The sequence below is a fragment of the Capricornis sumatraensis genome, chromosome 20, assembly GCF_032405125.1.
Source record: "Capricornis sumatraensis isolate serow.1 chromosome 20, serow.2, whole genome shotgun sequence".
In the NCBI taxonomy this organism is placed as follows: Eukaryota; Metazoa; Chordata; class Mammalia; order Artiodactyla; family Bovidae; genus Capricornis; species Capricornis sumatraensis.
In genome coordinates, this window is record NC_091088.1 from 40,855,863 (window position 1) to 40,877,067 (window position 21,205).

The following is a 21,205-nucleotide window of genomic DNA, read 5'->3' on the forward strand; positions in this document are numbered from 1 at the left end:
ATCATTTTAAATAATAATTTTATAAATACCTAACAATCCTTTAGTCTACCTAATATCTTTTTTTAAAAAATAAATCTGACTACTTTTTGACCTTCGATGCTGCAAATCACAGTCTTCGAAAAGTTGTATCCAAATGCTGACTATCCAAATGCTGTTCTCCTTTTATCTACATAACATTGCTTCACTTGCTCCTCCTCACAGATCAGAGTCACGGCATTCCTTTTGTAAATCCATAGTAATTAACTACTTCACTCCCCAACTGTGAGCACTAGGGATACATACAGCTCTTCCTTCCCCATCCATGATGCCCTCCCACCTTCCTGGTCATTTCTGGGGGCAGCTTTCAGGCTCCCCTGCCCCTTCAATGCTAAGGTTCTTGAGATCCTGTCAGAGGCGCCCTCTTCTCTTCTTGCTCTACATGTTCTTTTACTACTCATGTCCCAGGCGTTAATCAGTATACCAGTGACTTCCAAACCTGAAGCACAACCCCAGCTTTCTCTCCAGGGCTGCACATACCCATGTATTCTAAGCTCCACAAAACCCACGTGACTAAACCTGAACAGAAGCAGTAACGTAAGACAGTGAGAACACACAGTGAATGCATCTATGGGTCCAAATCCTGGCCTCACCAGTTCTGAGCTGAATGAAACGTTTTTCTTGGGAAAAGCAGGTCTAATGCTGTTTAGCTCAAGGGGTCTTTTGAAGATGAAATGAGATCTGGTTAAAAGTGCCTAACAAAGTGTCTGGTGTATGCTGCTACTGCTAAGTCACTTCAGTCGTGTCCGACTCTGTGCGACCCCATAGAAGGCAGCCCACCAGGCTCCCCCGTCCATGGGATTTTCCAGGCAAGAGTACTGGAGTGGGTTGCCATTGCCTTCTCTGGTGTATAGTCAGCATTTAATAATTATCATAAACCTTTCCTCAAATATTTTCTTCCTCTATTTTCTATTTCATGGCATGTCACCATCACCAATTTGGTTCTTCAGCCCATCTGCAACCTGTTTATTCCCTCACCTGTACAGGTAACTCATCATCAAGCCTTGATGATCCTCCCTCTTTATTATCTCTTAAATCCACCCCACCCGCTCCTGACAGCCCTTGCGCCACTGCCCTAGGCTAGTCCCCGGCACCACTTATCTGGATGATGCAACAACCTTCTACTTGACCTCTCCTGCTCCCATCCTTTCCTTCCTTCATCCACTCCTCATTTTGCAAAGGGATTTTTCTAAAACGCAAATGGAATCACATCACTCCCTTCCTGTTTGAACACTTCAGTGACTTCCCAATGGACTCAGTATGAAGTCCAGATGCTTCAGTATGACTTACAAAGCCCTGCAAGATCCAGAAATCTCAAGACAGGTCTAGTTTTGTGTAGGGTCACTTTCAAGGGTTATCTCCAAATAAGATGAGTCTCAAAACAGATACCTAGAAAACCTAATAGGAAGAATGATCTGTGAAATTACTAGCTATAAACCAGGGAAAAATTGTGGAGATAGTTACTCAAAATGAAAACAATCGCTTCAGGGTAACAGATGATTAGTGTAATTTTTCTTTCTGGTAAAATTAAACAGTGGGGAACAGTTGTTTATTGAGCTGCTTTTAGATCTTATTAACATGGTAAATTTGTACATGAATGTTCACAGGAGAATTAATCATAACAGCCAAAAAGTAGAAACAACCCAAATGTCCATCAACTGATCTGATAAAGTAGTACTATTCAGCCACAACAATTAATGAAGTACTGATACAAGCTACAACACAGATGACCTGTGAAAACATTATGCTGAGTCAAAGCAGCTAGTCACAGAAGACCATACGCTGCTGCTGCTGCTGCTAAGTCACGTCAGTCGTGTCCAACTCTGTGTGACCCCACAGACGGCACCCAACAGGCTCCTCTGTCCCTGGGATTCTCCAGACCATATGCTCTATGACTCCATTTATGTACAATGTTCAGAATCGGCAAATCCATGGAGACAAAGTAAATTAGGGGAAGGAAGGAACTGGGAGGTACAGAGACCTAACTATTCTTTGACTTGTGGTTATCTACTTGTTCCAGCCCCAATTGTTGAAGAAAGTATTTTTTTCCACCAGAATGACCTTGGTACCTTTACTGAAAATAAGTTGATCATAAATATATGGGTTTATTTGTGGACTCTCAATTTTATTCTGATATGCAGATTATATCAGATATGCAGATGTCACCACCCTTATGGCAGAAAGCAAAGAACTAAAGAGCTTCTTGATGAAAGTGAAAGATGAGAGTGAAAATGTTGGCTTAAAACTCAATATTCAGAAAACTAAGATCAACGCAACCAGTCCTATCACTTCATGGCAAATAGATGGAGAAACAATGGAAACAGTGACAGACTTTGGTTTTGGGGTTCCAAAATCACTGCAGATGGTGACTGCAGCCATGAAATTAAAAGATGTTTACTCCTTGGAAGAAAAGCTATGACCAACCTAGACAGCATATTAAAAAGCAGAGACATTACTTGACCAACAAAGGTCTGTCTAGTCAAAGCTATGGTTTTTCCAATAGTCATGTATGGATGTGAGAGTTGGACTATAAAGATAGCTGAGGGCTGAAGAATTGATGCTTTTGAACTGTGGTGTTGGAGAAGACTCTTGAAAGTCCCTTGGACTGCAAGGAGATCAAATCAATCAATCCTGAAGGAAATCAGTACTGAATATTCATTGGAAGGACTGATGTTGAAGCTAAAACTCCAATACTTTGCCCCCGCTACGAAGAACTGACTCATTGGGAAAGACTCTGATGCTGGGAAAGGTTGAAGGCAGGAGGAGAAGGGGACAACAGAGGATGAGATGATTGGATGGCATCACTGACTCAATGGAGTTTGAGCAAGCTCTGGGAGTTGGTAATGGACAGGAAAGATCATGCTGCAGTCCATGGGGTCACAGAGTCAGACATGACTGAGTGACTGCACTGAACTTTATTCCACTGGTCTGTAGTCTGTCCTTACTCCAGTACCTTGTCTTGATTACTTCAGTAAGTTCTGAAATCACTAACTGTGAATCTGCTTTTTCTTTTGAAATATTATTTTGGCTATTCTGGAACCCCTGTACATTCCTACAAATTTTATGACCAATTTATCAATCTGGGATTTTGAAAGAGATTGCTTTGAATCTGCAGATCAATTTGGGAACTGTTTTCATCATAACAATCTTAAGAGCTCTGATTCATGAACATGGTGTGTCTAATTTATTTAAGCAATATTTTATAGTTTTCACAGTATAAATTACACACTTTTTTTTAATTAAATTTACTTCTGTTATTTTATTTGATGCTATAGTAAATGAATTGTTTTAATTTCATTTTCAGATCTAGCTTTTCTTTTGCTTCTACTGTAGATGTAAGTGGACAGTGTCAAGTATCATCTCTGTTAGGGCTTGTTTTGCCCATATAGCCCACAGTACAGCATTCTGTACTGCTTGATCCTACCTGAAGACAACTACGCCTTTGTGAACCACGGAAATAAGCAAGATTTGAGCTGCCTGTAACCCCAAACCCCTGTCAGCTTCCTGCCTCCTCCTGTCTCTAACTTTCTGGGCTGTAGAGTTTTGTCTCGTTCCCTGAACTCTACTATTTCTACTACTATGTCCGTGGTCTCCCAGCCACCTCTGTTTCATCTTTGCTGATAATTCTCTTGCCCTTACAGGCTTCCTTTCTAGTTAGAAAACAGGTCAGTCACATACTACCTTCCATTATTTTCATGTCCTCAATTCCCTTTAGCTATTTTTGTCACTTTCTGTATTTACAGGTTTTGGGGGGGGGGGGCGGTTACTTACAGGTCATGGATATTCTGGGACCTTGAAAGTGTAAACTTTGTAGTGCTACATAAGTAAGATTCTGCTTAAGTTCTGTGGGTCATTCATTACAATAGCTCTAAGGGGCAGGGAGTGAGACAGAGCCACCAAAAGCAACCATGTCCATGTCCTTTCTAAATTCACGCCCAGGCCACACTTCCTCCTCTCTCACATTTCATTTCTTCATGTTCTAATTATATTTGGGCGTATATTTGCACTGGTGGCTTAAAACAACAAAATGGATTAGAAGAATTGTTAATAACCTCTGTTTTAGTGACACTGACTCAAAGGGCAGCTTCATCAACATCAATAAATAAAAGGGTAAGAGCTGGCCTCTGAGGAAGCCAGATGGCATGAAGCTAGGCAGGCTTGACTAGGTGTTTTCCTGCTCCAGTAGACAGAGCTGGTTTTCCACATTTATTTCAGTGATTACCCTTTCTTACTCATAACATGCCCTTATTGCTTGCCCCTAACATCCGGCGGAGCCTGGTGGGCTGCCGTCTATGGGGTCGCACAGAGTCAGACACGACTGAAGCGACTTAGCAGCAGCAACATCCTTGTACATACCTTTCATGTGCCTCCAAAGATCTCCATAAACCCAGCCCTGCCGAGCTCACATGCATTGCAGTCACCACAGCCTGGTCAGGAACAAAGCAGGGAAAGCGTCTTGACAGGACTGACAGTACAGACTCCAGTGAGGCCACAGGTTATAGGGAAGGCAGCACAGAGGTCAGGGGCGTGAACCTGTGGCTAGCCTTGCCTGGGCTCAAATCCTGGCTCCACCTCCTACCAGCAGGGTGATGTCAGGTGAGTTTCTCAATCATTCTGTAAAAGGGGGTTAACTGTATGTACCTCACAGGGGACTTAAGGATTAAACCTGTATTAAGTCAGTATTCATGAAGCATTTGAAACAGGGCTTAGCCATCATCAAAAAACCTACAAACAATAAATGCTGGAGAGGATGTGGAGAAAAGGAACCCTTTTGCACTGCTGGTGGAGATGTAAATTGATACAGATACTATGGAGAACAGTGTGGAGATTCTTAAAAAAAAAAAAAACTAGAAATAAAACTACCATATGATTTAGCAACTCCACTACTAGGCATATACCCTGGGAAAACCACAATTCTAAAAGACACATGTCCCCTAATGTTTACTGCAGCATTATTTACAACAGCCAGGACATGGAAATAACCTAATGTCAATAGACAGGTGAATGGATAAGCTCAATGGAATATTACTAAGCCAGAAAAAGTGCAAATTTGAGTCAGTTCTAGTCACATGGATGAACCTAGAGTCTGTTATACAGAGCGAAGTAAGTCAAAAAGAGAATGACAAATATCGTATATTAACGCATATATATGGAATCTAGAAAAATGGTACTGATGAACCTATTCACAGGGCAGCAACAGAGACACGGACATAGACAGCAGACTTGTAGACAGAGCAGGGAGGAAGAAGAGGGCGGGACGAGATAGTAGCAGTGAAACACACACTACCCCATGTAAAACAGACAGCTAGTGGGAAGGCGCTAGGTAACACAGGGAGCTCAACCTGCCGCTCTGTGACAACCCAGCGGGTAAGATGGGGCGGGGTAAGAGGGATGCTCAGAGGGAGGCAACACATGTATACCCATGGCTCAATCATGCTGTTGCACAGCAGAAACCAACACACTGTAAAGCACCCATCCTCCACTAAAAAGAAACAAATAACATCTTTGTGAAAATAAATAAATAAAATAGGACCTGGCACATAGGAAGTCACTACATGGATTTCTTTTTTAAGCTATATATGACTGACTTAGACATCTCCTCTTCAAAAGCATATAGGAATATGAAGATAATATTCTAAGCTAGTATGTAGTGACTGCAATAGGCCAGGCAGTGTTTAGTGTAAAATATACAGTGTTTAGTGTAATATATAGTATCATCCCTTCAAGTCCACGCCAGCCTGTCTTACAGATGAGGAACACAGAATCTTGGGGAGGCAAGGTAACTTTTCCAGAGCTCCACATCTGGCTTTGTGTAACAGACCTGCCACAACCCGCTGTGAGACCTGGAGCAGGTTACTGAGCTTCTCTCAGTTCAGTTCAGTCACTCAGTCGTGTCCGACTCTTTGCGACCCAAAGAATCACAGCACGCCAGGCCTCCCTGTTCATCACCAACTCCCGGAGTTCACTCAGACTCATGCCCATCGAGTCAGTGATGCCATCCAATCATCTCATCCTGTCGTCCCCTTCTCCTCCAGCCCTTAATTTTTCCCAGCATCAGGGTCTTTTCCAACGAGTCAGCTCTTCGCTAAGCCTCCATAAAAATGGAGGCTTATGTGTGTGGAACAGCTCTTGCATCCTTAGCGACAAGTGTGAACCAGGAAAGTTCGTTCTGCTCCCTGGCTTGGCGACTGCTTGCCTCAGCTCCATCACTCAAACCAATACTGCTCTGTTCACACATCACACCTTTACTGAGGGCCCTAACAGGAAGACTGCAATGAATACAAGATGAAAGGACACAGTCTTCATTATTTCAGGAGCAACCAGTCAGAAAGGGAGCAGGAGCGAGAGCCGGTGGCACACGTGCTCATCAGCAGTGTGGAGGGTGACAGGCGGGCGTGCTCGGTACTTCTGGTCTGACCCGCCTTTGCCACCTCATCTCCCTCTGCTCTGCTCTGCCTCCCATGGATGAGAAGGCCAGTCTCTAGGGACTACAGCATGTGGGCTCCAGGCCCTCTGGCTTCCATCTGGGTTCAGCCAATCTCAGGAGGAGATCAGAGCACAGCCGAAAGGTTACAGTGCTTGCCTCTCTCCCTACCAGGATGCGGCTCTGGCAGGGGCTGTGATCCTTGACCAAGGTCACGTGCCTCAGGAGGAGCCCTCTTCCCATAGTCACAGACTTTTCTGGGTTCTGGTACCCCTCCCTCCCCGGTGCGCCACCGTCCCTTGCAGCTTTCCCTCACTCCTGTCACCACTGTGAATGATCCCTCCCTTAAAGGCATGTCAGTAACTCTCTGAATGTGCTGGCTGTTTCCTGCCTGGACCCTAACTAATAACAGTAAGTAATGAGAACCACTGAATTTTTTTTTTAACTTGAGGTAAGTGGAATAGAGTTCAGAAGACAGACACCAAGAACCAGTTAAGATAAAAAATAAGAGATAAGGAGGGTCTGATGGAAGGAATGAAATGGAGAAGAAAGCTATCAATAGGACTTGGGGTTATGAGGGGAGGGGAAAAAGCCAAAAATGGCATCCAATTATAGACCAATCCCTCATGAACACAGGATCAAAATCCTTAATAAGCTATTAGCATCATCAATATATGATGACCAAGAGAATGTAAGACTGGTTCAATATTCTAAAATCAATTAGTATAATTCAACGTATCAAGGAAGAAGGCAATGGCACCCCACTCCAGTACTGTTGCCTGGAAAATCCCATGGATGGAGGAGCCTGGTGGGCTGCAGTCCATGGGGTCGCTAAGAGTCAGACACGACTGAGCGACTTCCCTTTCACTTTTCACTTTCATGCATTAGAGAAGAAAATGGTAACTCACTCCAGTGTTCTTGCCTGGAGAATCCCAGGGATGGGGGAGCCTGGTGGGCTGCCGTCTCTGGGGTCGCAGAGTCAGACACGACTGAAGCAACTTAGCAGCAGCAGCAACATATCAAGCCATTAGATTAGTTATTAAACTGCATTAATTAGGAATGCAAATTAAAACTTACCACAACTACACACCTATTGGAATGGGTGAAATTCAGAAAATCTGATATCAAATACTGATGAGGATATAAAGTTCATGAAAATGAGAAACGCTATCACCTCATCCATCTTCTTTCATCTCTCTCTGCTCCACAATGCCTCAAAGTTCGACAGGATATGGGGCTACAGCAATGGTTACCTGCTAGTTTTCTCCACCCCTTGGGACGTCATTCAAATGGACCAGAGGTAAAAACTCACCGAGAAAGAGGCAGTCTCCCTTCCCCATGCCTGCTCTTCTAGCGAGGTCTTTGATGAGAGAATTATAACAGAAGAACTGAGTAGTGATGTTTTCTCTGTCATGTTATCCTTTATTCTGAAACAACTTGCAGTATATCCTTAAGAATGCTTTTGACTGACTAGGTTTTCTTCAAGGGTCATTACTTGTTCTGGGATTGTGTCTTCCTGATGCCGTTAGAATTATCAAGCCATTGAGAAGCTTACGTATGGTGGAGCCTGGGTAGTTCATCCAAGCTATGTGGAAACCTATTATAGTTTTCCCTGTAACTACATATTTTTTAATCACAAATTGTGCTTTCTCTTTTTCAGTGCCAGGTTTCAAAAAGAGCCATTAGAGACTTCTAGATAGTTACTGCCTTGCAACAGTATACTTACGCTGCAAGGCACACAAATGCAGTCAACTGATTTTCAGCCCAGGTATTCTATTAATTCATGGGGAAAGAAAACTCTTTTTAAAAAATGGTGTAACAACTGAATATCCATATGGGCTTCCCTGGGTAGCTCAGCTGGTAAAGAATCCACCTGCAATGCAGGAGACTCAGGTTTGATTCCTGGGTCAGGAAGATCCCCTGGAGAAGGGGTAGGCTACCCACTCCAGTATTCTCGAGCTTCCCTGGTGGCTCAGATGGTAAGGAATCCGCCCGCAATGCAGGAGACCTGGGTTTGATCCCTGGGTTGGGAAAATCCCCTGGAGGAGGGCATGGCAACCCACTCCAGTATTCTTGCCTGGAGAAGCCCCGTGGACAGGAGCCTGGCGGGCTACAGCCCATGGGGCCACAAAGAGTTGGACAGGACTGAGCGACTAAGCGCAGCACAAGGCAAACAAAAACCCTTGACCCTTCTTTTCTCACTGTGTACACAAAAATTAATCCAAAATGTATCAAAGACCTCAATGTAAAAGCCAGAACCACAGTGTTTCTGGGCTTCTCAGGTGGTGCTAGTGGTACAGAACCCACCTGTCAATGCAGAAGACGCCAGAGAAGAGAGTTCTATCCCTGGGTCAGGAAAAGCCCCTGGAGTAGTAAATGGCAACCCACTCTGGTATTCTTGCCTGGAAAATTACATGGAGAGAGGAGACTGGAGGACTACAGTTCATGGGGTGGCAAAAAGTCAGACACAACCGAGTACGCACCCACCACACACAAAAGCTTCTAGAAAAACATGTCAGAGAATATTTTCAAGATCATAGGATACGAAAAGATTTCTTGGACAGAACACACAGAGCCCTAACCCACTGATAAACTGTATTTCAAAATGTTAAAAGAATTTCTGCTCATTACAAAAACACATATATATGGAATCTAGAAAAATGGCACTGAATAATTTATTTTCAGGGCAGTAATGGAGAAAAAGACATAGAGAACAGACTTATGGACTTGGGGAGAGGGGAGGAGAGGGCGAGATGTATGGAAAGAGTAACGTGGAAACTTACATTACCATACGTAAAATAGCCAGTGGGAATTTGCTGTTACGTCTCAGGAAACTCAAACAGGGACTCTGAATCAACCTAGAGGGGTGGGATGGGGAGGGAGATGAGAGGGAGGTTCAAAAGGGAGGGATAAATATACACCTATGGCTGATTCATATTGAGGTTTGACAGAAAACAACAAAATTCTGTAAAGCAATTCTCCTTCAATTAAAAAAGAAATTTTAAAATATATATATATATATATATATATATAAACCCTCTTAAAAAATAAAGTAAAAGATGTTTTCCCTTTCAGGCATATAAATGTAACATTAAAATCATGAAAGTAGGAACTACAAATTTGAGCTTTCTATGCTCAAACTTTTATTAAAACTTCTAAATAATTTTCACTATCCCTCTATTTTTACTGTTGTGATCTTTTGGTAAAATATTACAAAAATATAAATTAATAAAGAGAGTACACTGGGTCCAGGATAAAAAAGACCCACCAGGACTTCCCTGGTGGTCAGGTGGTTAGGACTCCATGGTTTCACTGCAGGGCGCATGGGTTCGATCCCTGGTCAGGGAACTAAGATCCCACATTCCTGTGGCAGTCACAAAAAAAAAAAAAAGAAGAAGAAGAAGAAGACACACAGACACACACAAAAGAAGAACCTGATTTTCTAAAATGTCAAAAGATTAGATCGAGTCACACCAACGATACAAAAACAGCCAATACGCATGTGAAAAGGTGCTCCATATCACTAGTCATCAGGGACATGCAAACTAAAACCAAACCTTGCTAGAATGGAAAAGGTGAAAAAAGAGAGAGGGAGAGACTAACAATCCCAAAGTCTGGAGAGGATATGGAGCAACAGAACTCTCACACATTGCTGGTGGCAGTGTGAAATAGTACAGTCACTTTGGAAAATTGACATTTTCTTATAAAGATATATCAACTCAATGACACAACAACTCCATTCGTAGATATTTACCCAAGAAAATGAAAATATATGCCCACAAAAAACTTGCACAAAATATTCCCACCACCTTATTCATCTTAGCCCTAAATTGGAAATAAACCCAAATGCTTAGGAATAGGAAATTAGATAAATAACTTATGATATAATCTAGAGCCAGACATCTTGGAATATGAAGTCAAGTGGGCCTTAGAAACATCACTACGAACAAAGCTAGTGGAGGTGATGGAATTCCAGTTGAGCTGTTTCAAATCCTGAAAGATGATGCTGTGAAAGTGCTGCACTCAATATGCCAGCAAATTTGGGCAACTCAGCAGTGGCCACAGGACTGGAAAAGGTCAGTTTTCATTCCAATTCCAAAGAAAGGCAATGCCAAAGAATGTTCAAACTACCGCACAATTGCACTCATCTCACATGCTAGTAAAGTAATGCTCAAAATTCTCTAAGCCAGGCTTTAGCAATACGTGAACCGTGAACTTCCTGATGTTCAAGCTGGTTTTAGAAAAGGCAGAGGAACCAGAGATCAAATTGCCAACATCCACTGGATCATCGAAAAAGCAAGAGAGTTCCAGAAAAACATCTACTTCTGCTTTATTGACTATGCCAAAGCCTTTGACTATGTGGATCAAAATAAACTGTGGAAAATTCTTCAAGAGATGGGAATACCAGACCACCTAACCTGCCTCTTGAGAAATCTGTATGCAGGTCGGGAAGCAACAGTTAGAACTGGACATGGAAAAACAGACTGGCTCCAAATAGGAAAAGGAGTACATCAAGGCTGTATATTGTCACCCTGCTTATTTAACTTATACGCAGAGTACATCATGAGAAACGCTGGACTGGAAGAAACACAAGCTGGAATCAAGATTGCCGGGAGAAATATCAATAACCTCAGCTATGCAGATGACATCACCCTTATGGCAGAAAGTGAAGAGGAGCTAAAAAGCCTCTGGATGAAAGTGAAAAGAGGAGAGTGAAAAAGTTGGCTTAAAGCTCAACATTCAGAAAACGAAGATCATGGCATCCGGTCCCATCACTTCATGGCAAATAGATGGGGAAAAAGTAGAAACAGTGTCAGATTTTATCTGGGGGGGCTCCAAAATCACTGCAGATGGTGACTGCAGCCATGAAATTAAAAGACGCTTACTCCTTGGAAGAAAAGTTATGACCAACCTAGATAGCATATTGAAAAGCAGAGACATTACTTTGCCAAATAAGGTCCATCTAGTCAAGGCTATGGTTTTTCCTGTGGTCATGTATGGTTGTGAGAGTTGGACTGTGAAGAAGGCTGAGCGCCGAAGAATTGATGCTTTTGAACTGTGGTGTTGGAGAAGACTCTTGAAAGTCCCTTGGACTGCAAGGAGATCCATCCAGTCCATTCTGAAGGATATCAGCCCTGGGATTTCTTTGGAAGGAATGATGCTAAAGCTGAAGCTCCAGTACTTTGGCCACCTCATGCGAAGAGTTGACTCATTGGAAAAGACTCTGATGCTGGGAGAGATTGGGGGCAGGAGGAGAAGGGGACGACAGAGGATAAGATGGCTGGATGGCATCACAGACTCGATGGACGCAAGTCTGAATGAACTCCGGGAGTTGGTGATGGACAGGGCGGCCTGGTGTGCTGCGATTCATGGGGTCGCAAAGAGTTGGACATGACTGAGCGACTGAACTGAACTGAACTGATGGTCATACAATGAAATACAGAAAAAAAGCAGCAAAAATTAATGAGCTACTAATGCATGCAACCACATGCATGAACCTTAAAAATATTACTTTGTATGAAAGATGCTAGGCACACACACCAAAAAAAACATTCCTTACTGTAGGATCTCATTTACTTGAAGTACAGGCAAAGTTACTTATTAGCAACAGGAGTCAAAAGTGATAGCAGGATGGTTGGTGGGTCGGGAGGTGGGGCAAGGAGGTGTGGAACTGACTGGAAAAGGGCACAAGGAAAGGAGTGAGGATGGAAATATTCTATATCTTGTGTTGCATTGTGGTTACATGGGGATATATTTGCCACAATTCATCAAGCTGAATACTTAGGATCTGTGTATTTAATTGTATGTAAATTATACATCAATTTTTAATCACTGTAAGTTATGGCTGAGGGCATAGAACAACCTATTTGCACCATGTGGATTTACATCTATAATCAAATTAAATGGACATGTGTGAATTAAGTCTCTTTCCTTTAAACACAAAACTTGAAGTTGTTTGCACACCAGTGACTATTCACATAGCTTTACATTGTATTCACAACTATTTACATTGTATTAGATATTGTAAGTAATTTAGAGATGACAAAGTATACAAGAGGATAAGCGTATGTCATATGCCATTTTATGAGGGGCTTGAGCATCCATTGAGCACTTTTTCTATGTTCTGGTGGCTCAGAAAGTCAAGAATCTGCCTACATTGATGCAGGAGACCCGGGTTTGATCCCTGGGTCAAAAGAGAATGGCAACCCCCTCCAGTATTCTGGTCTGGAGAACCCCATGGACAGAAGAGCCTACTGGGCTACGGACCATGGGGTTGCAAAGAGTTGGACACGACTGAATGACTAACACTGAGCATCTGTGGATTTTGGGATCCCAAGGGGTCTTGGAACCAACCCCACCCCCCTAGATACCAAGGGAGGACTGTAAAAGACAATGGCTGAAGCCAAGCAGAGCCCAATGATCTAGTGAGTTGCGGGCACTTGCTGAGGATCAGAAGGTTGCCCTTTCCCATAGCCAACATCACATTAGGCAAGCTGCTGAGCTGCTGGGGCTAGGCAAGTCCTCACTACTCAAGAACAACTCGTACTCAGGAAGTGAGGGCTGAAAGAGGGGTTCTTCTCTGGTATTGCTGTAGGCAAGCCAAGGAAGGATGTAAGTGAGAAATAATGTGTAACAGGTTGTGGCTGCAGCTGGACAGGTTGGGCAACAGGTTGGCACAGCTCATGGGTAGGAAGCCTAAGCTCAGCTTCCACCCCCACCACACCCCAGAACCAGTCCATGGCTGGAATTCCCCAGCGGGGCACCCTCAGGGCACCCTCGACAGACTTGGCAGTGGGCCTCTGCCCTCTCAGACACATTCCCAGGTGCCAGCGTCAAGGGGCTTGTTTGGGAATTAGACTTTTCTATGGATGAATTTCCTCAGTAATTGTATCTTAATATAAAATACTCTAAAATAAAGCACTGTGGCCAGTGATGAGGCTGGACCCTAATTATTAAGTGAGTTGGGGCCTCAATCGAACTTTATTTGTTTGTTGGGCCACACAGCTCACAGGATCTTACTTCCCCAATCATGGATTGAACCCATGCCCTCAGCACTGAAAGCACAGAGTCCTAACCACTGGACCACCAAGGAAATCCCCAATCTAATTTTGAAGTAGCTTGTGACACTGGCTGTGCTTCTTCCTACCTCTCTGGCCATTTCTCTGCTGCTTCTCCTGATGATGACTGTGGTAACTGTGGCTCTTGCCTCAAGACTGATGAGTTTATTCATATTCACTCTCATGGCTTTAAATACTACCTATTCTCTGATGACTTTCAAAGCTGTCAGCCAGGTCCTCTTCCTTGAGCTTAAGACTAGTATAAACAACCACCTATCCGATGTACATTTCGACTTGGTGTCCAGAACTAAACTCCTGATGTTTCTCCCTACCAAACTCACTTTTTCCCACAGAAACTGCTAACACAGATTTTCCAGCTGTTTAAATCAAAAGCTTGGAGTAATCTTTGATCCTTCTTTTTCTCATACTTCTCATCCGATCCATAAAAACAGGTCTTAGTGGCTGTCTCTCTTCAAAACACACCCTGAATCTGAGCACTTTGCACTACTGTTGCCACCACCGTGATTCCAGTCACCGTCTTCTCTCCTGTGCTACTGTGAGAGCCCACCTGGCCTCCCAGATTCTACCCTGCCCCTTCTCGTACTGTACCCCCAGTCTACTCTCATCTAGCACTGAGGGTGACGCCATTAAAACCTAAGTCAGATCATGCCACTCCTCTGCCCAAAGGCTGCACAGGCTTTGCATCTCTTCCTGGGTCAGGAAGATCTGCTGGAGAAGGGACAGGCTACCCACTCCAGTATTCTTGGGCTTCTGTGATTCTGCTGGTAAAGAATTTGCCTGCAATGCAGGAGACCTGGGTTGGATCCCTGGGTTGGGAAGATCCCCTGGAGAAGGCAGAGGCTACCCACTCCAGTATTCTGGCCTGGAGAATTCCGTGGAATGTATAGTCCCTCGGGTCACAGAGTCGGACACGACTGAGTGACTTTCACTTTCACTTTACATAAAAGCCAAGGTTCTTCCTCTGACCTACAAAAGGCCTGTCTGCCCCCTATCCTCTTTCTGACTTTACATCCTATTTCTCTTTCCCTTGCTCACTCTACCCCGGTTACCATGGTTCACTGCTGTGTGTATCGCAAACATTCCAGGTATGTCTCTGTTTCAGGGTTTCTGTGCTGGCGGTTCCCTCTACTGTACAGACGGGATCAATTGGGTCTACATACTCCCTCACTTCCTTCAGGTCTCTACTCAAATGCTGTCTTATTAGGAACAGGTTTATCCTCCCATCGTTGGCCTCCTCCCACCATGCCTCCTAGAATGCTCCTTGAAAAAAGGGAATTTTTTGTCTGTTTTGTGCACTGTCTAGAGAATCCCAGGGACGGGAGAGGCTGATGGGCTGCCGTCTATGGGGTCGCACAGAGTCAGACACGACTGAAGCAACTTAGCAGCAGCAGCAGCAGCAGTACCCTCAAGTTCCTAGAACAAGGCCTAATATGCAGTGGGTGCTCAATAAATAATTGCTAGAAAAAGGTGAAAAGATTCCAGACCTTGCTCCTGTATAGTTAAGCAATAAACCGAGACATATATATTGAACTCATCAAAACTGTAAATAATTCCGTACAATCTTGGGGTATGTTCACAAATGTAATAAAGAGAGTACTTATGCTGATAATTAAATAGTTTGAGGCAGAATCTGGTATAATGGTTTAGGAAAGAAAGCATCATAGTATAGCTCTGCCTGCCAACTGGGATTAGGAAAATGAGCCGAGGCTCTCAGTCTTAAGCTACAACTTGACCTGTCAAGAGGGTGCCTGCAACCAGAACTGTCTCTCCAGCTACCTCACCTCTTCACATAATGTGACTCATGCTTATCTGTTAGCTCAGTCCCCTTGTAGTCACGCTTCCTAACAGAAGCATACTGTATGTCAAGCTTTGCAGGATCCCAGTGACCTAGCATGTAGGGGCTATGTTCAGTCAAATGCCAACAGACAATCTTGAAGGGAAAGGAAGTGATAGTGGACTCAAGTGATGGTGATTCCAACCTGACCATCTGATAAGGAATCACTCTAGCTGCAGTGAAGCTTTCCTGCCCCCATGGCCAGTCTATCCCTATGGCCCACCAACTGGACATCCGAATGTCCCTTGATTTCCATCCACTGCTCTGGTTCCATGAACCAGACAGTTTCCTGAACTGGCCATATCTTCCCCTAGCCTCTCTAGGAATCTGGAAAAGCCCAGATTCCCTGATGGGCTCTCCCCAGCGTGGGTTGGACCTTTCCCCGTCTCTCCACCTCACCACCTTCCCCTCATACTGCGCTCAGCTCAGTATGCTGGCAGCTACCACATCTAACTCCTTCAGTTTTGCTCTGAGGTTCTGGTCCAAACTATTTGCTCTGCCTGCAATAATTTTTTCTTTTTATTTCCTCAGGATAACTCCTTTTCAGATCTGTTACATCTCCACTTAACACCACTTCTTCAGAGAAGCTGTGCCTGAGCTCTGTCTTTCACAGTGCCCATCACACTCCACTGGGATCTGTCATGAGGTCAAGAGGCTGCCTGTCTCACACACTGCTGTCACCAGGACAGAGCAGCACCCGACACTGAGTAGGTGCTGAGTGATGACTGAGGAATGAGTAAGTGTGAGAATGCAGAAATCAAGAAGTCAGGTCAAAGCCTGTGTGGCAGCTGCACCAACTAGAAGGCAACAGCTTTTCCTGCTCAAGTCCTTCTTTTCCTTCCTATTTTAAATAAAATACGTTTTAAAATCTTAAAAGAGTATAAGCTTGGTTTTTTTGGCAATGCTGGGGGCTTGTGGAGTTCCCCAACCAAGGATTGAACCTGGGCCTTGGAAGTGAAAGCAACAAGTTCTAACCACTGGACTGCCAGGGAATTCCCTGAATATAAGCTTCTTTGAATGATGCTCTGGAACTGATATGATAACCATCACCCTGGGGGGGGGGGGTGCCATGATGTTAACATCCAGTTGCAAAGATACCTAGATTTAGATTTATAACATAAGAGCATAATTCATGAGCACACTAAAAGGAGACAAAATTAAAATGTAAAGGTAAATGTTAAGTTTAATTCTCATTTTGCAAAACCCAGGAATCTGGTGGGGGAAATAAGTAGCCTTTCATGTGGTCATCAACATCAACCATGTACTAAGAACCAAGAACCCACCTTCTGGGCCACCCCCCCAACACCTGGAACTGAGCCACTCTGGTAGACAGACTGTCGTTGCATGGTCAGTAGGGCTGGACCCGAAGAGGAAAGACAACCACACCTCAGCACTGGAGCTCAGGCAGGAGCCAGGGGGAGTCTGAAGCCTGAGTTCTGAGCTGCGTTCTCACAGCCGAGGGACTACCTGCGATACAGTTAGAGTTCCCCATGAACCAGCCTGTACTCCCAGTCTGAAAGGGTAACATGCTTTCTGCAGTTTTCAGATGAAAGAGAAAGCATGTCTTTATCTACATTTATGTTTCCACTGAAAAATAAAAGTCTAACTAAACAAACAGGTATTGAATTTTACAAAAGAATTATGATAAATGTCCCTGGATCTCAAAAAATTCAAAGATCCTGCAGGGAAGGTTTCATTTTCCTACAATTTGTTTATGTGTCTTACACGGACTCAGTGACACAGACGTCGCTGCCTTCTCACTGACTGCAAAAACGCGACAAAGGAAGAAACAAAGACTATCCCTCCGACTCTGCAAGCCGACGTGGAGGTAAACTGTTAAGCGGCCACCGGATACCAAGAGCGCACACCCAGGCCCAGCCAAAGATGCCAGCTCCCAGTCTCTGCGCTGCCCTCACAGTGTCCTGGGAGGGACATTAACGAAAGGCCTAACGACCTGTCTAATGAGGCATAACTACTCAGTGGACAAAAAGGTCAGCTAAAATTGAGTCATGAAGGAGACGTAAATTTAACTAACACCCACAGAGGTATCTGGATCATGACCTGGTCTGACAGTTAGTTTCAGCTGATGGTTACAGTAAGAAAAAGTACTTTGCTACCAGTTATATTAAATATTGCTTCTGAAAGTCTGGCAATAACAAGATGACTATTTTTCTGAGACTGCTTTAACAGCAGGTTCTAGACTGACACTGACCTGAAAATTCCGTCCTCATCCCTACTCTCACAAAGCAATGTTATCTAATCCTTCAATTTCACTCTGACCTCCAGGCAAACGTTCTCAATTGGCTCTGTACCGACCTATCAGCTTCTTCCAACCCAGATTTATCTTTCCTTTCCTTCTCCTGTGTGCTCTCACCCCCATTTAATGGCATGATACCCAGTCACCAGAGTTCTTTCCTCATTCATTCCCCAGTATCTGTGAGGGCAACGATGGGTCAGGCATTGTGCCGTAAGGTGGGGCACAGGGCAGTGATCCAGACAGGCCAGTTCCCGGAGCTTAGTTCCCATTTCTTGCTACACCCACAGCTGAACACCAATGGGTGATTTGACAGAGGGAACACAATGACAAAGGCATGTGGCAAAGACCCTGCCTTTGCTGAGGTAAAGTACACTTGGCCACGATGCCTGTCAAGTACCCGGCCCTAGAGAGAGGTGTATTTTACATGTAATCCTGAGAAGACAATGAGTTTTAAATTATACTCATAAAACATTTTTCAACATGAAAACCTAACTTACCTAAGTTTTGTGTTTTCTACCTTCTATCTGGATACAAGTATCCTGTTGCTGTGAAAATGGCTATTTCTATGGCAGCAAGAGACACTTCAGAGTTTCCTAATCTGCCTTCCTTCAGATTTTGGGTATAGGGTGTTCTTGGGGCACCCCAGAGCACAACAACCCTGACCGGTGTTCTCTAACTCTGTTACATGGCTTCTGGTCACCAGGAAGGTTAAGCAGGTCTCCTGTGAGTGGAAATGCCCTGTGTCCTTCACAAACATCGCCTGCTTGGATGCAGAAAACTGCTTACCAACTAGGCCATGATTATGCTCAGCTGTAGTTTAACAACGTTCTAGCTATTAAATGTGACATGTAAAATAATCTAATCTCAGGACAGTCTTTGCCACACCAACCCCCTTTTCCTGTTTTCCTTTTGGTTAATGTGTAATGAAGGAGACTGGTTATAAAATACAGAATGTATCTGGGATATGCCCACCTGAAAATAGCCATTCATTTTAGTATTTTATAATTTTCTGATTATTGTTTAAATGATGTTCAGTGTCTTACTATTGAGACTCTAAGGTCTTTCAGGACCAAGACTGTGTAATTAAGGAGATCACAGGTCCCTGAAACACTTCAAGGTATTTTGCTAACATTCCTATAATATTTGAAGGCATTTAAATGTTCTTTGCACAACAATCTTAGCATATAAGGGATATTAAGCAGTGAAGGGGCTTCCCAGGTGGCTCAGTGGTTAAGAATCTGCCTGCCAGTGCAAGAGACACAGGTTCCGTCCCTGGTCTGGGAAGACTCCACATGCAAGGAGCAACTACGCCCGGGCACCACAACTGCTGAACCACACGCCACAACAACTAAAGCCTGGGTGCCCAGAGCCTGTGCTCCGCAACTGGAGACGCCAGCGCAATGAGAAGCCCGTGTGCCACAACTCGAGAGTAGCCCTCACTCACCACAACTAGAGAAAGCCCAAGCAGCAACAAAGACTCAGCACAGCCTTTAAAGAAAAAAAAAAAAAAAAAAGGCAGCGAAGCAAGGAGAAACAAAGACAGTAATTTTGAAAGAATAACCCCATGACCAGGAGCAAGCCCTGGGCTGGGGTAACCAAATCAGCCATTTGAGCACAATAATTTAATTTTGAAAATAAGATCTGATGAAAAATACTATATTCAACCATTGCCCCCATTGCTTCAAAAAACAACAATAAGCTTCGTCCCCTTTGTCCCTGGCACAGGAATATGAGTGCAAAAGGCTGACAAGTAACAGGAAGTACAGCTGATCTCTCCACCATCCCCCATCTCCCTGACAATGAGAGGATGCCTGGATGACAAATGTATATCTCACATGCTTCCAGAGCCACCCCCAGAGAGGCCCCTCTGAGACATAACCATTTCCTAGCAGGAACCACCACTGGGCTGCAGAAGCCATTAACTACGTGGAACATCCTCCAATATGCTGTGGGATGCAGAAACACAAAGCCATCCGTCAGCAAGCGCCCAAAGAGACCCTGAGGGTCAAAACTATCCATCAACAAGCACCAAAGAAACAGTCTTGGAAAGCAGTCTAAGAGCTCTATGGTCACCTTTCAAATACACACAAGCAAATTCATTATCCTAGGGAACAGCACTGCTGTTTGGTTCATGACACCTGACTTAGGAAACATCGGTGCTTCCTGGTCCCTGCCATCATTTTCCCTCCACTTTAAAAAAAATAAAATTTACTGGGCTGTGCCAGGCCTTAGGTGCAGCATGCAAACTCTTAGTTGTGGTATGTGGGATCTAGGGGCTTCCCAGGTGGCTCAGATGGTAAAGTGGGATCTAGTTCCCACACCAGGGATGTAACCTGGGCCCCTATATCGGGAGTATAGAATCTAACCATTGGACCACCTGGGGAGTCCTCCCCCCATTTTTAATTCAGTCAGAGAGCAAGAAGAGGCTGAAGGCCTGCAGAGAGAAAACAAGTTCAGTATCATTCTTTACATAAGCAAGAAACTTTTAGGAGGGTTGTTTTTTTTTTAATATTCACTCACTATAGAAAATTACCATGTGTTCTTCTCATACTCTTTTTGGTAACTTTTACACCTGTTAAATGTGATCAAATTATATTCACAACTTTGTTCCTGATTTTTTTCACTTACTATTTTGACATAAGCATTTTTCACGTTATCACAGTTTTAAAGGGTTACTAATTATGTGAACCAGCTCTTCCTTTCTCTAATGTTAGACATTTCTGTCATTTTTAAATTGTTTTCTGTTATAAATTACACAGATTAAGAAACTAGGGCCCAGTAATTATATGATTTGGGCTTCCCCGGTGGCTCAGTGGTAAAGAATCTGACTGCAATGCAGGAGACGCAGGTTCAATACCTGGGTCAGGAAGACCCCTGGAGAGGGAAATGGCAACCCATTCTAGTATTCTTGCCTTGGAAAGCCCATGGACTGAGGAGCCTGGTGGTCTACAGTCCATGGGGTCGCAAGAGAGTTGGACATGACTTAGCAACTAAAGCAACAATTACATGATTTGCCTATAGCATTAGCATTCTAAGCAAAAATATAATTCTGAAAGAAATAATAAAGATTTTGAGATTCTAAAGCGACAGGGTAAATCTCAAAGCCAAGTAGGAAGTATTTCCGGTTATATTTTGGAATTATCTATTCTCATGAGAAACTGAAAGTTGACAGTTGGGAGGAGCACAGTTATCCCAGGCCAGAAAGAAAGACCGTGCTCAGTACTTCGTTTCCACTCCTCCAAGCCTTCATTCCCAATCTTTCACGGCAGAAGACAGACAGGAACCCTTACAGATGCTTCTGGGAATGGCTCTGAGAGGTGGTGGGGAGACTGAGCTGTCGCCACGGCAATCCTGGATCCCAAAGAGATGCGGCGTTTTGTCACTGGGAACCTTGAAAACCAACAGTACCTAGGACAAAGGCATTGCTCGCAGCTCCTCTTCTAGGAACAGGAACTAAAGAGCACACGTTAAGGGCAGGGTTTGAGTGTATTTAAGTAATGCAGGAATACTCACTTCTTCCTTCTTAATGTTTATTCCTACTTCCTAAGTGTTCATTGCCATCATCATGCAACTGA

At 43.9% G+C, this 21,205-nt stretch overlaps 1 protein-coding gene across 3 annotated transcripts in view; it reads right to left on the reverse strand.

Annotated features, from left to right (window-relative positions):
- Positions 1-21,205, reverse strand: part of GFOD2 (Gfo/Idh/MocA-like oxidoreductase domain containing 2) — a 40,675-nt gene that overhangs the window by 15,573 nt on the left and 3,897 nt on the right. The window contains exon 1 of one of the 3 annotated variants that reach the window (XM_068992378.1): positions 4,393-4,510. The exons of the other annotated variants lie outside the window; for them this stretch is intronic. The gene's annotated coding sequence lies outside the window, so the exon portion shown is untranslated. Of the gene's footprint in view, positions 1-4,392; positions 4,511-21,205 lie in introns of those variants that run through there. 3 annotated transcript variants of the gene reach the window in all.